The sequence below is a fragment of the Puntigrus tetrazona genome, chromosome 9, assembly GCF_018831695.1.
Source record: "Puntigrus tetrazona isolate hp1 chromosome 9, ASM1883169v1, whole genome shotgun sequence".
Taxonomy (NCBI): domain Eukaryota; kingdom Metazoa; phylum Chordata; class Actinopteri; order Cypriniformes; family Cyprinidae; genus Puntigrus; species Puntigrus tetrazona.
In genome coordinates, this window is record NC_056707.1 from 11,786,474 (window position 1) to 11,797,749 (window position 11,276).

The 11,276-nt window shown below is 37.0% G+C and overlaps 1 long non-coding RNA gene across 1 annotated transcript in view; it reads right to left on the reverse strand.

Annotated features, from left to right (window-relative positions):
• Window positions 1-4,307: 4,307 nt before the first annotated feature.
• LOC122351998 overlaps window positions 4,308-11,276 on the reverse strand; it is a 163,454-nt gene continuing 156,485 nt past the window's right edge. Inside the window, exon 5 of the long non-coding RNA XR_006251827.1 lies at window positions 4,308-5,082. This is a non-coding gene — a long non-coding RNA (uncharacterized LOC122351998). The remainder of the gene's footprint in view (window positions 5,083-11,276) is intronic.

Here is an 11,276-nt window from a genome sequence, read left to right on the forward strand (position 1 = left end):
ATGATGAAGCCATTTTTAATAAAAATATTACATATTACTGTATTTTTTGATGAATGCTTGTTGAGCGATAGAGATTTTTAAAAAAGAAATACAGACTTCAAATCAAACTTTGTGTATTTCATTTGCTATTTATTCTTTAAAAAATACTCCATGGTGGCTGGCAGATTTTTTTAATCGATTGATAGAATGATTTATTTATTTTTTAAGCAGTTTTTAAAATACAGCTACTGCTATTTTAGAAGAAGCCAGATCGTCAGATGTAAATTTGTAAAATAGATAAAAAAAAAAATATCAATGTGAGTTGTCTTTGCCTTTGACTCTCTCCCTCCCTCTCCTCTCTCTCCTCTCTCTCACACACAAACCCCCTCATTGAGCTCACAGTTTGGGATCTGTTCAAATGCTGTCTCGCCTTTCACGTAATTTGCCCTTTTGCAAAGGCACTAGGTAAGAAAGCAACACAGATAAGTGGAATAATGGAGAGATTGAAATAAAGAGAGCGAGAGAGTAGCGTTAGCGGTGTAATTGAGAGAGAAGTGCTGATAAGAGCTCAACTCAGCCATCGCACCCTAAACCAGTGTCCTGTTTCAGCCCTCCTCTCCGCTCCTTTCTTCCTCTCTCCTCCGCTTCTTTCTCTCCCGCTCTGCTCCGCTGACTACATGCCACTGGAGTTAACTGATAACTTGACGGCTCCATTGACTGACTCCATCTAGGCGATGTTGGTCTTTTTTCCTCCCTTTTCATCTTTTCTTTTCTTGAAAGTGTGTGCGAGTTCACTTCGAACACAAGGAGCTCTTTGTTGACGCGTACTGTACATGTACACTGAAACCTTTATGCCAAAACAGGTATAGAATTTGCTTTCTGCCTGAGAGTAGCCCACAAGAATAATGTCCCACTTAACAGCGAAACACTCCTTCAGCGGGTCATTCCTGTAATCCAAACATTTGTAAGGGTTCGAGGCCTCCGGCGGGGTTCAGGTCCAGCAGCTGGTGTTTAAAGGGTGGACGGCGAACGAGGGAATGATCTGAGGAGAGAGCTGGGTATCAGTGCTCACAGGGGTTTGTAGTTTGTTCTGTTTATTTACCCACTCTCCTGCCCTCGCCCGTGTCTCTTTCTCTCTCTCTCTCTCTTTCTCTCTGTCTCTCTGTGTGTCTCCTGCCCTCCCGGCCTGGGCAGGTTATGTCTGTATGAGCTACGAGAGGAAGGAGAGGAAAAGATGACTTTAGCCAGACAAGGTTAATTCTGTTTTTCTTTCCTCCGTCACTGCCAAGAGAAAAGAGGAAAGACAGAAGAAAACAAGATAAAACAAACAATAGAAAAAGACCGAAGTTCTTTCAGAATAAAAATGCTGGTTTTGCAGTAACTCACTCATTGTAAAGAGAAATGCACAGACACGCTTACATGCAACTTCTCCCTCTCTCTTGCTCTCGGATCGGCTACCTTTGAGAAAAGGGTTTAGCGGATGTCTATGACGGCAATCGCCCTGATCAGAGATGCCGTGGCACTGTCATGCAATCGGTAACGTCAACGGTTCAACGTTAGCAAAGATCTGAGACTTTTTGCAAACATTTCTTTGAATAGCATGACCTTAATTTGAACACATAATTGAATATAGCGTAAAACAAATGACTGCTTTTCATTTCTATATTTTATTAATGTCAATAATGCTTCTTTTTGTTCGTTCGGGCAGCCATGTTGCTGCTTTTTTTTATGTGAACATGCAAAATGGAGGGGTAGGGGAAAGGAGAAGGTCTAAGGGGTAGAAATGGGATTGAGCCTTGGAGTTTTTTCCATTTAGTGACATTATATTTTACTATATTGCCATTTCTGGCATTTTGTTACAACAATTAGTCTTGTGAATAATTATTATTAATCAAAAAATAGGTTCACGTTTTCATTTAAAACACTGAAATCAAAAATAACATTTCGGTAATCACATTTGTGTAACTACACTCGCGCATGCTGTGGGTATAAAAAAATAAACAGCAACAAGCTGTCTCTTGATACTTCAGTTAAACTTTCAATAGAGAAGCGCTATATTTATTTATTTTGCCATTACCATAGTTTACTAGTAAAATAACTGTAACGTGATTTCTTATGGCATAATTTTGTAGCAAATATGTAAAAGAAAAGAAAGAAAGAAAGACTAAAATGTGCAAATGTGCTTTGATTATTTGTACAAAGATTGGAAAAGTAGTTTTGATTATTGAACTAATTTCTCAAACGATATGCCACGGCCACAGTCAATCTATGAGAAGTGACATTTATGGCAGAGCTAATGCCAGTTTGTGCCAGTCATGTCTAATATAGTTTGACTGAAAACAGTTTTACAGGAAGTTGTCCTGGACTAGCTCACATTAAATTATATCAATATAGCATAAATAATGCATGATATGCATTGTAACACTTGAATTCTAAATGGAAATTATATCAGAACTACTCAATACATTTTGTGTAGAGCAGATGGAGTGTTTTTTTTTTTGTTTTTTTCTGCATTGGGAAGCTGGGTGTTAGTTGTGCATAAAAGAGAGAGTCTGAGATAGTGTCTAGTCACTATCCGTCTTTGTCCTGACTTAAAAACGGGCCGCCATTTGTAAATTCTTTGGGAAAACTTCTGGTCGCATCCGAGTCCAGCTATTTTTAGCTGTACAAAAGAGTTTTGCTGCTCGTTTTTGAAAAGCGGTGTGTTATTTGAATGTATTATCTTAATTATGAACACAGTGGATTGTAACACTAGTTTTACCGTTTACTGCACAATGTTATTTTCCTCATTATTTCCCTAAAGCGTCAATATAATGAATTGAAAGCCTCACCCATAGGCTTACTTCTGCGTTCAGGAAAATGTGGATACAAAAAATTATAAATCAGGACAAATAATGACTCATGCCTGAGTCTTCTGAAATCATGTGATAACTTTGTGTGGGCAGAAAATACAGAAATTTAGGTTGTTATTCATGGGAAAACTCACAATAATCCAAGTTTTACTCTCCACGGAATTTTGGCATCAAAACTGACAAAATTTACATTTATGCATTTGGCGGATGCTTCTATTCAAAGCAACTTGCAAAAGCGTCATGCTCTACTGTTCGAGCTACAGGAATGACGTGAATGCGTCTTCATTTAAAGCTCTGGCAGGGAAAAGAACACGACTGAAAACAAGTACGTTTAGGTCTGTTCTTCAAACTAAACTACTGTATAATGTGGTATTACAGGAAATATTGCACAAATAAGACAGCTTTTACAGTTTGGTAGCCTGTTCTCATAATATGGAAAAGATCTGCGTACAAATTTCCCTTTTTGTTTTACATACAGTAGATGACATGACAACACGGTAAGTAAGTAATGACAGCTATTTCATTTTTGGATGACCTTCTCAATTAACTGTGCTGTAAATGACTTTTTAAGAGGGAACGCTTAATACCAGTCGCACTGATTTGCTGTGTTGATTAGCAATCGATCCATCAATTAGTCCGCTTCCTCTGTTCCCAGCCCTCTGCTTGATCTAATGTCAAAAGGAAATGCCATGTGTGATGCAGCTGATGAGAATGTCACATGAGAGCCGGACTACTGAGATACAGATCCGGACAGAACAAAAACAGGGTGGTATCCCAGACCTACATGACATCGCCTTCTTAATGACAACCACGAGACGATTCTCAAAATTGTCCTTCATTCAAAAGATTCAGCTGTGTTTCGTCTTGTTTTTTTTACTTTGGACATTGTAATTTAATTAAAATTTTTATCTTTAACAGCATTGAATATGTTTTTGACACAATGTCATTTTAGCAGACAGATTAAAGTTTCACACGTGACCAACAACTCCATAAGAAATCACAATGCAATTTTATCAAAATATAGTTGACACATCTGACAACGGTGAAGAAAACCCGAATTTGTAATAATTTAACCAAATGCTTTGAATCAATCAGTTACTGTATTAAAACAAACGCAACAAACAGTGATTATGCTACATGGTCATATCTGACGGTTTTGACAAATTTGCTATTTCTCTCACAAAACAAATAGAGTTCATGTAGTAGCCATTTTGTTTTTTTTTTCTGTTAATGCTAGATGCTAATGGGACCAGCTTCAGAAGAAAATGAAAATGGAAGATGGTGTTGTGACATATTACCATTTAAAATATTCAAAAACTATAAAACTTAGCAGAGCCTGCCTGACAGTGATGTACTCTGCAGAGGTGAACTTTAGAGTCATGAAATTATTTTATTACATTTTAATGAATGTCTGACGGTGTTGACAAAAAAGGGGGCACACAACTTTGAAACATGCATGTGTCCAAAAAACCACCATTAATTTTTTACACCTAATAGCAGTTAAGAAGATAAAGAAAAAAAAAACGAACATCTGAATATATTTTTTATAATATATATTTAATACATGTGCACAAACTCCCTTTAAAATGCGCTTTTTGATTAAAAGTAGCTAAAAATAATTCTTCTCACTATAATTGCCGCAAAGCCTTTTCGAACTATATAATTGTAACGGTCAATAAAACGCTAGACAGAACACACAAAAAGAGAAAATAGATGACTGAATGTATGCACGGTGTACCGTATTCTTCTGCATCTGTTTGGGCCTTGTGTTTTCATTCTGTCAGCGAAAACAATGGTGCAGAAACAGACCCGTATGAAAACGACAGCTATATTTACCCAGCATTCTATCATATAGACACACGGCAACATTCCTCAGCAGCGCTTTTGTCATAGTTGGCACACATATCAGCGGCGCAGGCTGTTTTCTCAAACTTGGGGAAAAAGAGAGAGGAAACAAAGTACAACTGAAAACAATGACATTACATTAAAGGGAGAGAGAGATGAAGGGCCGAGGCTTGTGGGAGTGATGTAGATTTCAACAGGAGGGAGAGGAAGGTGTTTAACTGTGCTCCTGCAGATAAGCGGTGATTAAAGAGCGTACCGGAAAGCTGCGTGCGTCGGCGCAGTCAAACTTGCTCTTCTGTCTTCATTGGCCTAATGGTTTCACTCGGGTCTCGGTGGGAGAACGATGCCGTTTCAACATGAAACTCCAGATGTTCTAATCTGAAACTCTCTCCTGGCCTGAGAAAACCTGAGGGAGGCAACAGAAAAAAGCAGATCATCAGAAAACTAATGACGGCGTGTCAGAACACAGCTGCGACCCGTGAACTCTTAATTGCTTAACTCTTTCCTATTCGCCCCACCTCAATTACCCCGGCAAATTGCACATGATTGAATGAGTGAAGCTCACAAACAAGAAAAAAAAAAAAAAAAAAGGTTTCTTATTTTTATTCCGCTCAATCATTACACTTCCTTCCGATTATTTTCACTCGCTCTCGACTAGATTGGAAACGATGTGTTTGAAGTAGTCCCGCTGAAGGCTGAGGCAGCTGTTCTGAGGTGGCCTAAATTCTTTCGAGGATGTTGTCACACACACACACACACACACACACACATTCATTAATTCACATGAACGCATTTTGACCCATGCAGAAATTATAGTTTGGGGCCAATTTGCATTGCATAATAATTTTAGAAAAGTGTGTTACTTTTTTTTTTTTTTTTCTCAAAATATGGTAGGTAATGCTCCTGAAAGCCAACCATAGAGCTTCAGTCAACTATGAAAAAGGTGATTATTTAATATAAACATAATTATAATTCATGTAAGAATATCAGTATTGTGTTGCGTTTTTAGTTTGCCAAACTACATTATAAAACCTTGCTGCTGCTGCTGCTGGGGATAGTTCAGCCAAAAATAAAAGTTCTGAAAAAAGAAAAAAAAAAAAAAAAAAAAAGGGTCTGGATTTGTAATGATGTGGGGGTGACTGAATGACAGCATAATTTTTATTTTTTGGATGAACGTACCAGGCAAGGTAATTGTTCAGTAAAGAAAGAAAGAAACAAGCTTTCCACAAGTGAAGTATAAAAGACAGACAAAGTTAATGGGTTGAAGTCATTAAAATAACAAATCCATGTTTGTTTCAAAGGACCGACGTTAAAAAAAACACAGAGTTGAAACTTTGCCTGCAGTGAAAAACAGAAGTCGCGGCTGTGCAAACAAACGTTTGGCTACAGATATGGACTGATGAAAGATAAGAGTGTTTCAAGTTCATTCTGCTTTGCAAGCTGTTTGTTTCTTTGCTTCTGAGTTTGACAGAAAGCACTGTCTGATGGGATACATGTTCATGAGTATAGATTAGAATCACATTAAGCATATATAGTAGACTATTTAAATTTGTTGGTGTTTGTGACTTGTAAAATATTCCAACCATTATCTAATTACATAGTCGACAGATACGGGAATTGATGATGCTGGTGTTACTAATTCAAAGTACAATTCAAAAACTGACCTTATAAAAATCGAAAAAATTGTTAGTCCCTAAAGATTCAGTGTTTTGAATGAATTAGTTAAATGATTCAATGACTCACTCAAAAGCACCCACTTATTGCAATAAAAATACCTAAATATAGCGGGAAATAAATTTGAGGTGATGGAGTGGGCTACAAGTTCTACAAGGACATGAAAGCTTTTAACAAATTGGTATTTTGTAATCAAGGTAATTGATTATGATATGTCATGAGCACACCATAAGTCTTAAAGACACTTACTTGTCGACACCTACTGGTTTAACTATGCAATCTGCCTTCATGTGAGTCTGGGAAAGAAGTCAAATCAAAACAAACAAAAAAAAATGTTAATATGAACAATAAATTGAAAAACAATGAAATAATTAACTTGCTCATAACTTGTTGGTAAGACATTATCAACTTGATGGGAACAAAACGTGAAGTCCCAGTCGGACAGTTTCTGTAAAATCCATTAACATGAACAAAAATGACATTATAAACCAGACATTAAAACTAATTTTCTTTATTTTTTTTACTTTTTACCCCTGTAGCACATTTCTAAATACTTAAACTGACAGTTTTACCTCTAACGTTACGACGCCTCTCTCTGACCAAGCAGAAAATAAAAAAAGTTGTGTGCGAGAGAGATGCGGTTAGATCTCAAAGTCAGAGAAGTGCATTCCAATTATGATATATGTCTGTAGAGATTGCTGTCTGCTGATAGAAATGAATATTCCTGGTGGCATGTGAAGCTTCAGACAGTCTGTCTGGGCGAGGTGATTCGTCACAGATCTTTTCACACACTGTTCTGAAATGTAGTTCAGAGAAAAGGTAAAGAAGTTCAGACAAAGGAAGAAGAGAGCAAAAAAAAAAAAAAGATGCTGAAGAGTCTGTGAGTTGCAGAAAGAAGTGTTTCATGTGGCAAAAAGAGGCAGAGAGATGGCGAGAGATAGAGGAAGGTGGATACAGATACTAATAGCTATGTGACTCCCTTGACGGCTCAGTGCTGGTAATCCCTGTTAGTCCACAAACTGATACTGCAAGAATATCTGCACACACACACATAAAGCCTGCATTATGCTTTCTGAAGCAGCTTATGTCTGTGTGTGACTGACAGCTCTGGCTCTACCTGGTTCCCCTGTGTTGTCATTTACTTTGGCCGTCTAAAACTCCAGGAGACATCATCCTCCACACAGACCGGGAGATAAACCCATCCCTCTATACTTACACCCCTCCTTCCATAGGCAGCCACGTCCCTCTCTCTACATAGACTTACGCTCTCCGAAACTTCTGGGGAACCACACAGTATAAGCTCTTTTTTCCTCACACACTCCGGAGAACAGAGCTGAGAATGAAAAGATATGTACTCTATAGCAAGATATATAAGCCGTTTCAAAACCAAGCTTCCTAAAGGAGTTGTGAAGACCCATCATGCTGCTGATTTTTCTACAATCAAAGCATTCAGCACACAGTGTTCTTTACTACTTGATTCTGATTGGTCAGTCGCGGTATTGGAAGTTTTTAAAAACGGAGAACGACAAGTAGCTTGCATTTACAGGCTATGTATATAAGATGTCTATATTGTTTGTGATGAATGATGAATAATAATCAAGACAGAATTTTGAATATGAATCACTACTGGAGTTTGTATTTGGTTGTGGCCATGATTTCAAGATGCCGTAATCTAATGACAACATGCTGTCAAATTAAATAAATCAAATAAAATATATCCCTTTAAACAACAACAGGCACTCCAAACACATATGTTATATTTTAAAAGCTGTTTTATAGCACGGGACATGTAATTAATTAATCATTGTATTTCATTCGATACTGCAAGCGCTTGTATGCTTATTAGAATATCAAATTGTTTATTAGCTTAGCAACATGCAACCATAATTCTACTGGAATCAACTGTGAGCATTATCATTTATGAGTTCTCATGAGGAGTGCTAATGATCTGCCTGTGGAATCATTACGAGAATCACTGCCTATGTAGAGAATTTCGAATCACTCATTTATGAGTTTTCAGTTAAGTAAGGATGCTGTCATATAAGGTAACTGCCTATGCAGACAACAAGCTTACTCGGTTTTGGAACAGAGCTATAGAAAGAGATATCTCGCTCTGCCACCCACCGTCTATCCAGTAGAGTCTGTACAGAGCATGACACTGAAGCAGACATCCAGATCAGAGCTGAACGTTTGTGCGTCATGTGTCTCTTCTTCATTCTTTTATTCTCTTTCATGTGATTATGGCTGATTTTCCTCCCACCCTTGAGATTATATGCCTCTGTGCCAATAAGAAATGTGTAAATGCAACCGAACGCACAAAACTAAACGAATGCAAGAGGGCACATGCGAGATCGAGACTGTGCCGACTTTGCAGGTGCAATAGAACTTTTAATGGGATTTTGCTTTTCTGGTATATTCCTGGCCTTTTGTGACCAGCTACAGCGGAATATACACCACCAGATACGCATTAGACGCTGCTTCACGGCAGTAATCACCTACAATCATTTATTCATAGTCAATAAATATAGATTATGCAAAGATGAAGTGGTGTTGGCTTAAAGGCATAAAGTTATATTAAGGCTATCAACTTTAGCTGAACATTTGAGACTTCCCTTTCTTCTGATACCATACAGCAAGAGCAAAGGTTTTATAGACCTATGCCCCAGATTCTTTGAATATAAACATTTCCCCAAAGATTTTCTTTTGGAAGAGAAAAGGCTGGGATCTAAAGACAGCAGAACAAAGCGATCAACACTCTGAAGAACAAGGCAAGTGAATCTGACGATTGTGATGTGAATTTGAAAGCTGCGTTTAAGTGATGTAATAGATTTGCTGGTTGACATCAGTGCAGATCAGGTGAAGATTTGGACAAGGAACGTCGAAAAAAAAAAAAACCTAGAGGGAAACTCCATGTGAATTTGAGCTTGTGTGGAAGCTGTGTCATTGGTGGTCTCTTGTCAGCATGAGCATTTTACAGAATATCACGTGATGGAGGAACAAGATTTGCCAACAAGAGGATATTAGAGTCTAAAAATGTAGTTAACAATAATTCCAGGAGTCAGTAGCCAAGATTCTCTTGCTGGTTAGCCAAGCCTTTTACTTTCCTTGATACCTCAAATTGTCATTTTTATGTGATGTATGGTCAGCTCACAGTCATATATTGGACTTATATTGGAGTCTTTTTCTTGAATTTCAGTAATTAGTCAAAATGTAAGCAGGCTGCTTATATCCCAGCCTACAAAATGAATCGTTTTTGTTGATTCATTGATTTGAATCACGCACTTTGAGATAGATGAGAGGAAACAAAGAGAGAGAAAGCACACAGTGGTTGCATTAGATTCAGGAAACTGCCAGGGAACTTTTGGAATCCATCTCTGTCACTTCAAATGAATTCTCCTCCAAGATGGCAAAGATGGATTACGTGTTGGCAGCAGCGTGACAACGGAGCATTACTGATCGAATACACATGCACACACGCGCTTTCTGTTCTATGACGGTGAAGACTTTCCATTCAGTTCTATTATATATATATATATATATATATATGGTCCTGAATGAATGGTATTTTCCATCTCCTATATTTCCTCTATTTTTATTTGCATGTCATTGTCCTGTGAAGATGCAGTGATTCTTACATTTTTATTACTTTACTTTATATTGTTTGTGCATTAAAATTATTATTTCATTACTGTTACACCTGTAATATAAAGTTTAGTTCATTTTGACTGGAATATTTGTTCTTATCTGTAAAGATGCACTACCATGAAATAGCTTTTTATTAATTATTTTGTGAGGACATTAATTAAATAATTAATCTATTTCAAATAAATCCAGTTTTTTTTTTCAACTAAACACTCTAATGAAAGTTAGTTGACATGTAGGTGCAAAGTTACTTATTGTCAAAAGAACATTCATAAGGGACCATCAAAATCAAGTGAAACCACAGCTATTGTTTTAGCATATTTAAGTATAAATAAACGTTTTTAAAAATCATTAGTTGCTTATTAGCATGCATATTACATACCTAATACTACCCGATACCAAAACTATACTTACTATTAACAAGCAGCAAATTAGGAATTTATTGAGGGAACGTTGTAGTTAATATTGAATGAACGATTGACAAAACTTGCAATAGAAGGAATCTGTGGGAAGTCCAGAAGAGTCTTTGGCTTGAACGGCAGAAGGCATTGTATAACATTAGTGTTGAAGTTCTCAGGAAATACACTGCCATTATGCCAGACAGATGTGCTGCTGTAATTGCTGCAAAAGGTATTAAGGTATAAAAAATATTAAAGTTAAAATTGGACCAAATAAGTACAGCTCTCTTTATCTGTTATTTGTTGAGCTCAGAGCAACCATCTGTATGTTTCATGAACATTATAAAATTAAATCGTTAATTTTTAATTAAAAAACATAAAAAGGTCTATATTTTCAGCCCTGTTAGACCTACTAATAATTTTGTCCACCCCTGCGTATTGTCTAGTAGGATTACCGTAAAGTGTATACAGCTGCTTATGATCAGTCCAGTATTGCTTTGACATTTCAGATATAATGATATTATGTAAAGATGCACCGCAGCAGATGTCACGAAAACCAAGGAAGGTAATGATTAATGGTGTGAATGAAGCAACTTTTGACGTGCGTAAATACAATCTGCATACAAACATCCACAAACGAACAGGTATCATGTCACACACTGAAGTAGGAGTCTGATTAACAGGTTCTGATTCCAGTTTTATAAAACTACAGGAGAAATGAAAACCAGGGTCTCGGTGTGAACATTACATGTATTTATGCACTTTTTCCTAAGCATACTCACGTATATTTACATAGCTATGTAATGTGGCAAAACTCATAGGCCTGTAATGTTTTTGTATGAAGCTAATTATGACTGCAGACTAACTGAACAGACTAAAACCTATG